Consider the following 17259-nt stretch of genomic DNA (forward strand, 5'->3'; position numbering starts at 1 on the left):
TATAGTCCAAGATAATCCTCTCTGTTTGGTAGTTTATCAAAAATTGAGTGTTGCGACAGTTTTGTAAATAGTCTCTGCCAACAAGGCGGGCTATTTACACTTAGTGCAAATAGCCACTCCATATTAATTTTGTTTATAAGTATTCACTAAAAAGCAAATTTAACTAGGATTGAACATGGTTTTATTCATAACCGAGCAGGTTTCATTTAACAGCTAAAATGGTCTAAAAGCAAGATGTAATTTGCACTCAGATCAGTCAGATGTCAAAAACTGATAAATGTCCTCAAGAAAAATGCAATAGAAACTTCCAACTTTGGATAAGAGATGCAGGGCAATAAAAAAAAAAACAGGCTGAGAAAAAAAATATTTGAGAATTTCATTTAATAGAGTTTGTTGGTAAACCAAGAATGAGGACCTGTTTATTTTTACATTACCTTTTGTCCAAAAAACTGCAGTTATTTGGAGTCTTCATGCAGACATACAAACAAGGTGCAGACTTCATCTTATTAATACTCTAAAACTGAACTGCTAACTTAAAGACATTTTTGCAAGTTTTATGTTGAAAGTGAGTTTAGAAGATCAAGCACCATAAGTCAAAGCCATGATAGGGAGGAAAGACACCTTTCAGGGTAAATGTTAGACTTATAATGATCTCCAGAAAAACTACCACATATCAGAAGATAAATTCTTTTGACAGTAGTATTAACAAAAATTGTGGGTCCCTGCATTTCTATTTTTTGACCATTTTAGCAGCAAATTAATCTTGAATGCACAAATATGCAAGGCAATTTTACTACCTTTTAAACAAAATTCATCACTTAATAATGATAATAAGCTAAAATAATAGTCGTAATGAAAATGTATGTATTTTGAAATTGGTAAAAACAATTTTTTAGAATTTCGTCTTGGGAATTATAATTATGTCTGCACTATATCATTATTTTTAGGCTATAAATTTCTAATTGTATTGTGGCCGTAAGGGTTTTTATGTTGTGTTGCTTTGAGCTGTTTATTTTACATGCTATAGTGCACTGAATACATCTCCAGCATTAGGTCTGAATAAACGATTCAAGTGACGATGGCTTATGTTTTGATCCTTTTGATAAAGTATTTTGTTTGAAATGGTCAAGGAAAAAAATACAAACAAAAAGTCTGCGTCTCTCTGTGTCGTTCAGGCTGCACTGCAGTGTCTATTCACAGGCGCGATCCCACTACTGATCGGCACGGGGGCTTTGACCTGCTCCGTCTCCGACCTGGGCCGATTCACCCCTCCTTAGACGACCTGGTGGTCCCAAGCTCCCCCGGGAGCACCATATCGATACCGAACTTAGTGTGGACACCCGCTCGACATAGTCCACTGTAGCCCAGAAGCCCTGAGCTCAAGCGATCCGCAGACTCAGCCTCCCAGTAGCTTGGATTACAGGTTCACGCCATTGAACCCGGCGAGAGCTGAGAGAATCAGAGCTGTGGAGAATCTGATCATCACAGCGACCTCTAGTGGAGGAAAACTGAATGCTACTGTTATGCTTATAGTCCAAGATAATCCTCTCTTTGATAGTTTATCAAAAGTTAAGTGGTAAATAAATTAGTCGTTATATCAAACAGATTAAACAATAAGCATAACACACTAAATCAAGTGATTAAACAACCGCTTAAACCCTCTCAATTTCCATCAGATAAATACTATTGAATATTGTTTGATGATGTTCACTCATTTAAGGACACATATTCACTAAACAATGATTAATTTTGCATTTGAATAAAGGTTTGAAAATGATTATGTAAAATAGCCTAATGATATGTACTTTACATTTTTGAAACACTGTAATTAAAAACATTGTTTTATATTTAACAGACAAAGAATAAAGGACATAATACATTTTATTATAATAAAACACAGTGTATGCATAATTATTAAGCCCATTTTATGATCATAATTACTCTTGTATTTGATTAGTTTTATCAATTACAATTTCATAATAACTAGGCTATTATTAATTTTGTTTCTAAGGATTCACTAAAAAGCAATTTTAACTTTTAAACTAGGATTGAACATGGTTTTATTCATAACCGAGCAGGTTTCATTTAACAGCTAAAATGGTCTATAAGCAAGATGTAATTTGCACTCAGATGTCAAAAACTGATAAATGTCCACAAGAAAGATGCAATGGAAACTTTAAAGTTTGGATAAGAGATGCAGGGCAATTTAATAAAAACAACAATAACAAAAAAAAAAAAACAGGCTGTGAAAAAATTATTTGATAATTTCATTTAATAAAGTTTGTTAAACTAAAAAATAAACTACAACATGTTTATTTCTACAGTACTACCTTTTGTCTCCATGCAGACATACAAGGTGCAAACTGCATCTAATTAATACTCTAAAACTGAACTGCTATAACTTAAAGACAATTTTTCAAAAGTTTTATAGACAGATAGTTTAAGAGTGAGTTTTAGAAGATCCAGTACCATCTCAAGTCAAAGCCATGATATAGGAAAGACACCTTTCAGGGTAAACGTTAGACTTATAATGATCTCCCAAAGCTACTGCCATATATCAGAAGATAGATTCTTTTGACAGTAGTAAAAATGTGGGTCCCTCCATTTCCATTTTTGGACCATTTTACTAGCAAATGAACCTTGCATGCACAAATATGCAAGGCAATTTTTACTTCCTTTTAAACAAAATATGCTTGATTATTGACATGCTTTTACAACCCGATCCTGATAGAAACTGACAAACGTGAGAGTGAAGCGCGAAAAAACAAAGGAGAAGCTGGAAAAAAGGAGCACATTATTTTTTCAGCAAACTTAACCAAACTGCCATGTTTAACTATTATCATCACCTTCTGGACTATTATGAACTTAGAAATATGGAATGACTCTCTAAAAGAGGCTACATGTGCTGCTGAAGATTAAAGACACAGATGAGAGGTTTACACTGACTGTATTTTGTGTTATTTTTTAACCTAAATAAGGACTAAATGTTTGCTGTGTATAGTTCTTCTGTAGGTGGTACATATTGTAGACTGCAAGGGTCTGTATATGTTCATATATGTTGCATTTATTTATTTGTTTTTATTCTTTTATTTAAGCCTGATAAAGGTGACCCGTACCGACCCGAACCATATATACCTTACTGTACCCGTCAGTGGAAACGAGCCATTAGACAACCTGGTGGTCCCAAGCTTTTAATAGGCTACCAGTGTTTTATTTTATTGTAAAGCACTTTGGATCACCTACAGTTGTGTAAAATTGTGCTTTATAAATAAAGTTTGCCTTGACTTGCCTTGCCTGTATACAAAGTTTCATAAAATATTCACCCTGGTCAGAGTTTTCAGAAGGCTTTGGATTTATTCATCCATGTTCATGTGGACAGGGTCTTAAAAGGGAACATTCATGTATAAAGGGTAATACTAATGATCAAAGTGGGAACAGCTAGCTATCACCAGACAGTGTATGCATTCTAGAAACATTCTTGAGCAGGCAGAATAGAATCCTTTCAGAAATAGGCTCCGGGGGGCCTGGAGCCAGCTCTGAAGTGAACTTTGACATGATCGATAGTGAACTCAAGGGAAATAGAGGGCCTGGGTGAATAAGTATTTTAAATATGAACTGTAATATCTGGTTCACTCTCAATCTTACATATTGCACCTTTAAACATTGGATAATTCAGAGTATTGTAGTAATTAATTTAAAACATGGATTAAAATAAATAACAATATAATATTATTAATATAAGATTAAAACATAAAATAATATACTTTCATGTAAAATGTACCTCTTAATTATAATTGTTACACAACATATTTGAAAACATTCTACTGTAAATCATGAAGAGGTCTAATCGGTTGCCAAACAGCCTAATAGTATTCAGTTTTTCTCCACTAGAGGTCGCTGTGATGATCAGATTCTCCACAGCTCTGATTCTCTCAATTCTCGCCGGGCTCGGTGGCGCGCGCCTGTAATCCAAGCTACTGGGAGGCTGAGTCTGCGGATCGCTTGAGCTCAGGGCTTCTGGGCTGCAGTGGACTATGTCGATCGGGTGTCCACACTAAGTTCGGTATCGATATGGTGCTCCCGGGGGAGCTTGGGACCACCAGGTCGTCTAAGGAGGGGTGAACCGACCCAGGTCGGAGACGGAGCAGGTCAAAACCCCCGTGCCGATCAGTAGTGGGATCGCGCCTGTGAATAGACACTGCAGTGCAGCCTGAGCGACACAGAAAGACGCAGACTTTTTATTTAAAGCAAGCTTTTACTTGCCATCACTGAATAAATAATTTAATGGATTATTATTGACTATTTTTGTTCAGTGCTTTTGGTAAAAGTTGTAATGTACAGGCAAAATAAAACAGCTTACTTCAAACTAGTAAAACCAAGCTAAACCTGACCATTTTAGATTAATTTAAAATTATAAGTGAAACATATACGACTGCCCATGTCTGTACAAATGATTCTATGAGGCAAAACATTAAGCTTGCAAGTCAAGAGAAAAAATACCTGGAGCACTGAAGAGTAGGCTTTAAGTTTTTTTCATACTTTTGAACACGGAAGTTGAGAAAAGTCTGACTTTTGCCTCATTTTTAGGATTACTGTTAAGAAGTGCGATTATTATTACAGCTCAAAACAGCGCCTCCATGAGGTCAAGAATTGAAGTCACTGAATTCTTACATGTAATATCACATATTTTCCAGAGAGAGGCGGTACTGTAATCATTTGGCATTCGAGTCCTTTAAGCATACAAAAAGTGAAAAACCACAATAACGATTATTGAAAATATAAGTTTTTAAAAATGTTACAAATGAAGCTAAGAGGATTTCTGGAGTTTACAAAGAAAAGCTGAAGTCTTCACCTTTAGTTATTTCTAATTAATAATGCATAGTCATACTGAACATCTCTAAATCTTCATTTCTTTTTTATTCCTGTTAGAAAGATTACAAATAATAATAATAATTAAAAAAATACAAATAAATAGTCTACATCTCTCAAGTTGCACTGCAGTGTCTATTCCAATGGGAATAGTGTATTCACAGGCGCGATCTCACTACTGATCGGCACAAAGGCTTTGACCTGCTTCTTCTCCGACCTGGGCCGTAGTTGTATACCTTCTGGCTGGAGTAAAATACTGCATGTTATAAAACCAGGTTTACACATTCACAATAACAATGTTTAATTTCAAAATGTCTATAGTACTTATTTGCATGAATCAAATGTCAATTCCTACAAAGTTTCTCAAATAAAATAATGGAAATGTGAAAAATGTGAGAAAACCCAAGCCGCTGAGTCGGATCAAGAATAAATCTGACTGTGTAGAGCTATAGAGCTTATATAGAGTCTGTAAGTGAATATTATTTTTTATTTATTTTTTTGCTGTGTTTTTTAATAAGACTTGGTTGTGTTGTTGTGAAGTGTTCAAATTTCATGCGTGTATTTATTTTTTGTTTGATTTTATTTCTTCTTTTTTTTCTTTCTTTTTTAATTGGAGGGCATGCATTTTGAAGGAAATCCTACTTTAATTTTGGTATCTATGTTTAAGGTCTTGGCCATCCTATTAAAAGAGCCAAAATGTTTACCTATTTTAAATCTCTAAAAGCAGACATTTTATTTCTTCAAGAAACACATATAACTATGGGACAAAAACGTAAACTTTGGGCTTACTGGATCTCCCAAGTGTATCAGGCCCCTTTAGTAAGGCAAGAGGGGTAGCAATTTTGTTTCGAAAGGGTATTTCTTTTCACCTTGACTCAAATTTCTACAGACCCCCATGGCAGATATGTTATGATTTCAGAACATATTAATTCTTTATACATTATAATGATAAATATATATGGTCCAAATACTGACAACCCTCAGTTGTTTAAGAAAATGTTTTATTTAATCCCAGCTGGATGTGTAAATGTGATGATCATACACTGTCAGAAAAAAGGGTACGGTTGGGGTACATTTGTGAACACTTGGGGTACAAATGGTGAAGTTGTACCCTCGATGGTTCAAAGTAGCACCCTAAGATACTTATATGTACCATTTAAGGGTAAAAATGGTACAAATATGTTCCCAACTGTCAAAGGGTCCATGTTTGGGCCATTTAAGACCCAAAGAAAGGTACAATCACTTGTGTGAAAAAGGAGCAAGGCAACGTGTATGGAATGGTCCTTCATTTATGTTATGAGTTGTTGGTTATTTGGAAGAAATGCACAAAAAAACTGTACATTATAAATTAAATTGTTTAATTATATAAAACATGGCCTTATAAATATTATAAATTAATATTTTTGATTTAAGAAAATGTTAACATAAATCCCCCTAAATGTAAAGTGAAATGGCTTATTATACACAGACCTTTTTTTGATTATCAGATTTAATAAACTACTAGAATGGACATACAAGTATTAAGTAGATATATACAACAGGAATTAAAGGTAACCAGCTTGGTAAACAAAGACAGAGTACAACATTGTAGCATTAATACATTAATTAATTAATAAAACAATTATAAAACGTAACAGAATAATACTGCCAAAATAATACAGCTGAGAATAATAGATTTAAAAGACCAAAAACTGGCCGTTAGATTTACACAAAATGTATTAAATATCGTGTTTTAACTACAAGGGGGAGATTGAATCCAGTGGCAGATCCGAGATTGACTGGCCGAAGTAAATGCTGCTGTCGGCGGGGGAGAGAATCATAAAGCTCCCGCTGAGAGTCCGCTTTCACTGAAGCACATTGTCAAAAAAGCGCTGTCTTTTTAAATAAACTGCCGATTCGAGTTTAAAACAACTACATTCTCGCCTGAAATATTCTTAAAACTACATTTTGTGACACATTAGATGATATTTTTTTAAACTTGCGAGTCTGCAAAGCGGGGATTGTCCATTGACTTTCGCTTAGCATTAGCAGGCAGCCAGCAGATTTGAATTCGTGTTGTCCAATAGGATTTTGCCCGCGCCGTGCAATCATAATGCCAGCTGATTACGTGCGACGGTTAATCTCCAGCTGTTGCACTGCTATTCTGACGCTCTTCTCGCCGCCGATGGAGGATGGACTTGATGTATGGAAGGCCGTTGGGGCCAAAACGTCTGCAACAAACGTGTTAACGCGTAATTGCGTGTTAACACGTAATTTACGCGTTAACACGTAATTTACGCGTTAACACGTTGGTACGTGTTAACACGTCATTTACGTGTTAACACGCAATTTACGTGTTAACACGTCTTTTTTTTAAAACTAGTCTCATTTTAAAGTGCTATCATTTACTCATTTCTCCAATTAACCAACTTATTATATGTATAATGTAATTTCACTTAAATCACAATAAATGTTTTGCAGTCAATGATCTGTAGCAGATATTTAGTATTATGAAAGACCAGACATCTTCTGTAATGTTATGTTTGATGGCATAATAATGTATAACAATAATGTTTGTTATTCAGCTGAGATTTATTTGACAAGTGTCTGCAAACACACAAGGTGTTTTTTCCAGAAGCACATATAGAAGCACATATACATACAGTATATACATACAAATCAACACAAGAACACAGAATGACATAAGTGGATAAAGTAAATAATAAAACATTTTGGATACAAAATCATATACAGTAAGGGTTCTGTATATGTATGACTAACTAAAACAGGAAGCAACTAATCTAATAATAAAGATGTATAGAGAAAGATATGTAGAGATCTGGAGGTTGGGCAGGTGCACAAATCCTCTCCGCTGTCCTGATAGTCCACTGCAGTCTTCTTATGTCTGATTTGGTGATTTCTTCTTTTTGGTGATTTGGCACATTTCTAGATTTGATCTTTTTATACATTTATTGTTTGCAAAACTTTACACTATTATACTTTTGGTCTCTGTACTGGAAACTCCAAATCACCAAGACAAACCATTCTTGTGTGCAAACAATTGACAATAAATAATTGACAAGTTTTGATTAAACTGTAATTAAGCTCCTTTTTGCCTGTTGAGAAAAGCCCAAGTTAGTTAAGATATACTAAATTAAAATTACAAGACAAAAAGTCGAAATAATGATTTATTAATTCAAAATATGACTAAAATCTGTAGCAATGACATAACGACAATAGATGGCGACAACTCACCATTTAAATGTGTAACTTAATTCTCTAAAGATAATTAATCTAATAAAACTTGTTTTTTAAAATAAATTTTTTATATTTCAGTTATTGAATCTTTAACTGAATGTCATTTTTTTCATGCATACAGTTTTTATAAACAAGCTAATGAAAGAATTTAAACTCAAATTAATGGTCCATGGTAATTTGACAAGTAACTTTGCAATGTAGTGGGTAACACATGCAGTTTAAGTCAATTCAAAATTAAGTGAATTTAAAGTAATATTTAACACATTATCTTTAACTAACCAAGGACAATTTCACAGTATTATTATGCCACAGTATCCATAAAACAAATTCTTCTGGAGTCATAAGTCTTATTTCTTATAGTTATATTATAAATATTAAGGCGCTGCAAGCAATTTTTCATCTTGACAGGCTGGCAAAATTCGGCATGTACACTCTCTCTCAAAAAAAAAAAAAAATTGTGGTCAGGCATGCACAGAGCATCTTCTTTCTCACAATGAGTTTCTTACTTCTATCATTCATCCAACCAAGTTCATTCTTCCGAAGTGATCTGGGAACAAGGTCAGCGCTGCAAATAGCCTGTAAAGCCTGCCCTGGCTCATTTAAAGTGATCAGCGCAATGAATGATAATGTCATTAAAAATTAAAACGGGCTTCTCTAGAACTCTAAATATTGCACATTATATAACAAATTGTGTTAAAGCATACAAGCATATAGCTGACTTGTGCAATTCATGCTATTTTCTTCTTGCTTATTTTGCAGATAACAGACCAACAAAAAATACATTAAAATAAAGATACAAATTATATTAAATGAGTTTCAAAAAGATATATTTTCCAAGAAAGATATAAAAGTGTATATCCTTTTATAAAAGTGTATATTTATGGGCAGGAACAAAGTTTTTGTTCCTGCCCATAAATAGATTTTTTTTCTGTGGGAAATAGGGGTTTATTTAATGTTACACTGTAATTGGGTTACAAGCCCGTCATTTGTTTGCTACATTTTTAATTTGTCATTGTTAAAGATTTTCATAAGTATCTGATTTTACCTTGTTCTAATGTGCTTTCATTTTCTCCTCACCTGCTGCAGGTGTTTTAAAATCGTAAACAATAATGAAATCTGGTTACAGAACACACAAACCTTAAACGTGCGCACACTACAAGACCAGAAAACTGTGGCACAGCACACTACAAGATATTAAGATTATGATAAGCCTGATGGAGCACATAACCTGATTGCAGAATAACTCTGCTTTATGATAGGCTAACTAACAAATATTTGACCAACTGCCAGAGCGAACAGCCTGCAGAATGAAAAAAATGCTGCTTGAAAAGAGCAGTCCAAACAAATGTCTAATATTATGAATAACAAAAATAAAACACAAACTACTATTATTATTATTAATAATAATAATAATAATAATATTATTATTACGGATCAGAGAGAAGACAAAGGCAGATTAACAGAGAATGGATATTTAATGATACTTTAAACAATGTTGAGGTTGTTCAGAAAAGAAATAACCAATACCAACAAAAAGAAGACAAACAAACAGAACTTAACTTCGGGTTGTAACAAAAACAAGATGATGCCAGTCGAGGTAAACAGTACAGGATTCACAGGACAAGATAACAGACAGGATGACAAACTGGTGAGCAGGCAGGTAGGCATGCAGGCAGGCTACATCGTCAGGTAAATGCTGTCACACCGAAGAGAAATAAGTCTGGCTAATAACAAATAAATCAAACCATAAATGAGTGAGTGTTCCAGGCTTATGTAGTGTGAGCAGTGATGAGCAACAGGTGAAGGTGATTAGTCTGGTGATTGGGGCTGTTCAGGTGCAGTGAATGAATCTGACAGTCCAGAAGGATTCCTGACAATTATTATTATAAGCTAATATCATAATAATGGGATGTGCCGTGCTTTGACTGGCTATTTATTTCAAAAGAAAAATTGTTAGTTGTTGCACTGCATAGCTTATAGTGTGGAAAAATATAATTCACAATGCAACAAAACCCTGGTCTGCAGTTACAGTACTGTCTCTCCCTCTGAATTTTATTTTCTATACTTAAATTTTCTAAACCTTACATTTTAATGTTTAAGCATTTTATTTCATTGGCTACACATCTGGGTCATAGTAACCACACACACAGAATAAAGTGTGGCTAATGAAAAAAATGATAGTGTAAGCATATTATAATATAGCTTGTTAATTTATTCATTTGTTTGAAACCAACACAATTCCCACCAGCTTTTCTTTTTAGGCTTTCAGGACGTTGTCACAGCCATGAACGGAATAACTGGCTTTATTAATAGCCTAATTGTTATAATTTGACCAACTGCCTATAGGCACAACCTCAAAATGGTTTCTGGCAGTTATAAAAAAATAAACGCATGCACTCAAGGTGTGCTGCAATTCTCTTTCATATATGAAATAAAAGTTTGTATGTTAGAGAGAAACAGAATTGCGGCTCATCGCGTGCTTTTACTTAATTTTATAAAAGCCAGTAAGAGATATGCAAACTGGGACATAATGACACCTATTTTAAGGTTTTGCTTCTAGTGGCAGGTAATCAAATATTACCATAATAATAATAATAATAATAATAATAATAATAATAATAATAATAATAATAATTATTATTATTATTATTATTATTATTAGCAGGTTGTTGTTATTCCGTTCATTGTTGTGACAATGTTCTGTAAGCCTAAAAAGAACAGCTGGGGAAAATCATGTAGGGTCCAGCCAGTTGGTCCAATGACGGTATCCACTGGTGGATGAAGGTTCACTGCATGTTCGGTCTTTCCAGTGCACAATGTTGATTTATATTAAACTTAACTCATATCTGACTCCAATTTTAGTATGAGGTGGTTTAGAATATTAATATGTTTATCCTCGTTTTATCTGACTCCAATTATAAAACATTGAGAAGGTTATTTTGTTTCCGTTCACATTAATTTAGATTATGATTGAATATTCTCTTCGGTTCATCATTTTATGTTATTCTCGTTCATTGGGATCTCTATAACATCCTGAATCTTGTACCGGCCGAGTATACAATTTCTTAAGCACAAGCATGTCAGTCTTGGTCACTAAACAGGGGCGATTGACCGCTATCCTAAAAAGGCAGAACCCTACTTACTCAGATTAGGATATTTTTTATGCGGTCCCCATAGGTCTGCTACCTCCTAAATCAGACAGAGCTATTTAGTCATATAACGATCATTACTATAGAATTAAGCAGACCAGTCGTACTCAAACTATTAGTAACTTTGAATAATCACTATACTATCTAAATAGTATTAAAAGTTTATCGGGTGAAGGACTATCCCCTTAGATATCCTTTTACAGCCTAAGTATACATGAATAAATGCCAATTTGTTAGTCGGAGCTCTAGAGACATCGTGTAACGTGCCGCAATGCTCCGTCTACCGTGTTCTAGTCCGCTACTAACCTGAACAGGGGCTTGTGGTGCTATGAAATTACCACAATCTACTAAAGATAATAACACGAACTCTGTTTGAATCATTCAAAACATAACAATTTATTAGTCAGGTAAATGTATTATGCCAATTCAATCAGTCAATTCATAAACGATCAATACAAAACATCAAATTATCAAAGATAAATCCAAGATGAAAAAGATGCATTCCTGACTTTGAAATATACATAACATGGGGCAGACCCCATGTTATGGGCTGATCTGGTTAGGCAGAATCGCCCTGAGTCCTTCTTAGGCCTTACCTTAAATAATCCAAGAATTCCCTCAAGGAAGGGGGTGTGAATGTATAACAAAAGGCATTCACACTTAGTGTCACACCCCTCACAGTGGATCAAAAGATGCCTGAAGTTATATATTTATTGTTCTGATTATGTCTATTTCTGAGAGAATGAGACCATTGTACCAATCGCACTGAGACATTTCAAATGATATCAAACATGATAGTTAAAGTCAGTTTGGTTAATTCTAGAACATTCAAACATTGAAATGACCATATGTGTGAGTTGGGGGGATGAAGCAGACTCAGATGCAAATGCAGCAGAAACTGGTTTTTCCCGCATTCCCCTTGCTGAGTTGTGAAGTTACCAGTCTCTGTTTTCAGCTCATGTTTTGAATTGTCAAAGACATCAGAATATTTGCAATATTTCAATTCTTACAATCATGTCACTTTTAACAAATAAATAAATATATAAGCTAATTTATAATAAGCTTAAATTATAGTTTTTTACCCAAAGTGAATATATATATATATATATATATTTAGTATTATATTTATGTTTAGTAAAGGGGATAAAATAGTGTAAGTATAAAAAAAAATTTAGTCCCATAGCCTAAACCGAAACGAGTAGGCTATAGGCTATAAGATTTTTTTTTTTCTTAGAGAGATAACTGCAGGGCCGGGGTTTTGCATTGTGAATTATATTTTTCAATACTATAGCTAACAATTTTGCTTTTAAACTACATAGCCAGTCAAAGCACAGTATAATAAGTAAAACTGGCCACAATTTAGTTTGGATGCGATACATTGAAAGGAAAATATACATTCAATACAAAGGCTGGTTATTTTACTGGTGATGAGGCACACTACAGTGTAACCTTACATTTTACTCATTATTTTAATTTATATTTTGTTAATTAATACTTAAATGTAAAAATGTTATTGAATCTACTTATAAAGATTTTTTTATTAACTTTAAAAAATGTCTGGTGCAAAGTTTAATAGCTGTTAGTTGTGAAAGTTATTGATGTGCTCTGGCTCCTTTAAGAGAGGTGCACCGGAAAGTAGGAGAGAGAAAAAAAGGAAGTGGAGAAAAGTTTGACAGATGCAATGCTGTTGTAATACTGATTGTGAATGTCATGTTGATGCTCCAGATAAAAAAAAAAAAGAAATGAATTTTTACCCTGGTAACCCTTGTTTATTTATGATACCCACGTTGGAGAGACTGGTGTGTAAACAGCCAGAAATAAAGGTTACAACAGATTTTCAGCAAAAATATTATAAGAAAACTTATTTGACAACCAAAGATCCTATCAATCTCATAACAAATGCCCTAAATTACCTAGCCTAGTTGGCAGCAAGCATCAAGTGTTTATTGAGACTGTGTCTGTCATCTGTCTTTATGAAGCATTAAACAGAAGCGCATACGGTGACTGCAGTGATGTTCAGCTGACGAGGTGCATTTTTTTAGCCTGTAACCTACCCTATAGATTTTTTTTTTTTTACATGTAATGTTCTTAAACTTTTGTTAAAATGTATATTTATAGTTTATATATAAAATATAAATATATAAAGGCCTGGATAAATTATGTATTTCATAAAATGATTGTTTATGGACTAAGCAAACTGTAATTCTCCAAATAGAAAATGACTAAAGTTGAATTTTTCATTAACTGTGTTCGTCTGGGGTTTAATTTCTCACGAAGGTGAAAAACTCTGATGCATGCAATCTCAGCATTGTCAAAATGAAAATCAAGCAAAAAGAGAGAGAGAGACAGAGTGCATGCGCGAGAGGACTCATATCTCCTTGGTGACGAATCTTCATTGACTGCAGATTCCAGCAGTAAGAGCAGACTGTGAAGGTTTAGTAGCACATTTTTATCCTAAAGTATTGCTGTGCACACAACATAATGAGTGACACATAGTTAAAAAAGAGGATAAACTGTTGGTGCGCGTCTCGCTGGCGCATCTTTGACCAAGACAGAACATGTTTGTTTGAGATGTTGTTTGAGATGTAAGCTTCAGCTTACATGTTTTTCATGTTTGTTAACCATTTATTAATATGATTTACCATTAACAAAGCATTTGTTGGTGTAATTAATAACCTTATTGTAGTGTACACTCAGCATTATCTAATGTTACATTTGTTCATTAATGGTTCTTGTAAGCACTAAGGTGTTAACTAATTTATTAATTAACACTGTAACAGACGTTAATAAGAGTTATCTTACATTTCTTCATGTTTAAGGATCACTTTATTTCTATTGTTTATGGGGGACTTTTATTTTGACAAGAAATCGTTTTTTCAGAGCTAAAAAGTTATGATGAGAGAACAGTATGGATAGCGGACATTTCATGACGGTTTAACAGAGCTCGTGTTAAAAAGGACGGTTTGTAAGTTTATTTCTCGCTGCCAAATATGTTGCTTCTTTAAAGGAAGTGGAGCAGATGACGTAGGCTCAACGTAGCCATTGTGTAACGAAACGATAGCTCGCATCACCACATTAATATTCACGAGAAGTATTACGAGCTGTTACGACAGACACAATCATCGTGACAACACAGCTACGTTTTACTTGAATTATTCATGATTCAGTGACCGAAGCACTACGCTGAGCTTACGGTGACCTTACCTCATCATCCAAGATCATGACAGGAGAGTAACGCACACGGAAGTGCGTTAAGAAATACAAACCGAAAGCAGCAAAATACAAAGCAACAGAGTTTTGCTGCTGTTTAATGTCGTTCATCATGGGTAACACTTTACAATAACAGCATGAATAATGATGTATTAATATGTAAACTAAACATTATTTTATTATTAACTAATGATGAGTTAATGCATGCCAATCATGAATTAACTTTAAGCATGAGTCACATGAGTTCATGTGTGAATAACGGCTACCTTAATTGTTAGTACATGTTTATGTCTAATTTAACCATCATGAACTCGTGATATGTTAATGTATAATTATATTGTGACTTTTCATGGAAGGGCACATCATCATTAATCCATTCTTAACTACTCATGAACTTCCCATGCACGTCCATCTAGTATTTTTACACTGAATAACAATAGTAAAGTGTTCTGGCAGCATCAACATGAACAGGAATTCATAAGTAGGTAATGATGAGTTAATGGTGATGTGCCCCTCCAAGTCATGACATAATTATACATTAACAACTCACAAGTTCACGTTAGTTACATTTAGCTTAAACTTAAATGTTAATTAGTAAATTAATTAACAGCATGTACTAACAAGTAATTAAGGTAGCTGTTATTCACACATGAACTCATGTGACTCATGTTGTAGTTTACGTTAGTTCATGATAATTGCATGCATTAACTTATCATAAAATCATTCATTCATTTTCTTGTCGGCTTACTCTCTTTATTATTCTGTGTTCGCTACAACAGAATGAACCGCCAACTTATCTAGCATATGTTCTACGCAGCAGATGCCCTTCCAGCTGCAATGCATCTCTGGGAAACATCCATTTACACTCATTCACGCTCATACACTACAAACAATTTAGCCTACCCAATTCAACTGAACCGCATGTGTTTGGACTGTGGGGGAAACCGGAGCACCCGGAGAAAACCCAAGCGAACGCGGGGAGAACATGCACACAGAACTCCACACAGAAATACCAACTGACCCAGCCGAGGCTCAAACCAGCGACCTTCTTGCTGTGATTCAACAGCACTACTGCGCCACCACGTCGCCATCATGAATTTATAATAAAGTAATGTTTAGTTTACATATTAATACATCATTATCAATGTACTGTTATTGTAAAGTGTTACCAAATCAATTATATTATTAAAAAAATTATATAATTACAAATAAATATCAAGATATATCATTTAATTATATATATATATATATATATATATATATATATATATATATATATATATATAATCATTTTCAGATAATGATAACTCGTTATAAAGACATCATTTCATTAATTCTTTTTTTAAAAATAATGCAGTGACACATTTAGTTGGATCTTATATGAAAGCAATTGGCATGACTAGAACGCTAGTAAAAGGATTTTCACTCCAGTGTGGTGATACATTAAAGTATTTAGCGGCCTAAAAACACCAATAATACACATGGCCACATCTTATAGGACACATATATCACACAGAAAAACAGAATAATGGAAATATATTTACTTTGTGCATGATTTATTCAAATTACTGTAAATATGATTTGCTATTAAGCCATATGAAATGTGTAAATCTGTAAAGTATCTGAAATACAAGTTCATATTTGAATTATATATATATTTTTTAAATATTGAAAAAATGGGCAACACTGTGCTGCAGTGGGTAGTACTGTCGCCTCACAGCAGGAAGATTACTGGTTTGAGCCTCGGCTGGGTCAGTTGCTGTTTTTGTGTGAAGTTTGCATGTTCTCCCTGTCAGAGATGGGCAGTATTTTACATACAAAATTGTAATCTGTATTTCATTGGCTTTATGAAAATGGTTTTATATTTTGTATCAAAATACTTTAGTGTCTTGTATTTTGTATTTTTCAAATACTGTAAAATACTTTGAAAGTCTACATAATGACATAAAATGCGGCCTCTGATTGATGTTTTCTCAGTTGTTTGCCCAGACTTGAGATCAGAACAGAAAATGTATTAAGAAGGTCATCAATGCTTGAAGTATTGATGGAAATTATGCTCATATAAAGAAAATAACAGACAAATGACAGGGGTATATTTGAGAGCAAGGCAACAATCATTGAAAATGGTATAATGCACAATACCATGAAAAAATATAATATAATGAAAAAAACAAACACCTAAAGACGGTGTACTGGAGTTCACCAATTGGGTAAACGAAGACTTTAAGTTAAAGAAGAACTGAAAAAATCTTGAGAAAATTAGTAAACTGCACAAATAATAGTAGTTCTGGATGGATTGCTGATGTAGATGGCAAGACAATAAGACACACCACATAAAAATAAGCCCTACAGTGGTGACACCTATACTTAAATGGTTGTTTAAAAAGTCAGAATTTTGATCTGCAGGTGCACTTATATAGTTAATGAAGAGGAAAGATGTCTGTCTAAAGATAGCAAAGTGGCACAATACAGTATATGAGACACACAAATTTAATAATACTCCAGCCTATACAGACTGGTCAAAAACTCCAGATACCAGACTTTGCAAAAACAGATAAGTCCATTTTTACAGATGTCATATTTTATGTTTTGCATTGGTTACCGCCAAAACCTTATTTTATGTGTAGGCCCTGCATATTGTGTTGTGCTCCACCCTGCTTTTCTCTCTGTCTCTCACCAGCTCTCAGGTTAATTAGCTCCCAGCTGCTAATCATTATGAATCTGCCTGAATCAGAGTGGTTTGGCTTTAAATACAGCCCTCTGAAGCTAGAGAGCTAAGGAACACTTCTCCCCA

General features: G+C 34.0%; 1 long non-coding RNA gene and 2 other non-coding genes across 3 annotated transcripts in view; 2 read left to right on the forward strand and 1 right to left on the reverse strand.

Moving 5' to 3' along the window:
- Positions 1–17259, forward strand: part of LOC147841737 (uncharacterized) — a 133822-nt gene that overhangs the window by 83278 nt on the left and 33285 nt on the right. The window lies entirely within an intron of this gene.
- LOC147834777 (signal recognition particle RNA) lies at positions 1147–1444 on the reverse strand. The gene has a single exon (XR_015503116.1).
- Positions 3942–4239, forward strand: LOC147834778 (signal recognition particle RNA). The gene has a single exon (XR_015503113.1).

The sequence above is a fragment of the Danio rerio genome, chromosome 11, assembly GCF_052040795.2.
Source record: "Danio rerio strain M-AB ecotype USA chromosome 11, GRCz13ab, whole genome shotgun sequence".
NCBI classification, from domain to species: Eukaryota; Metazoa; Chordata; class Actinopteri; order Cypriniformes; family Danionidae; genus Danio; species Danio rerio.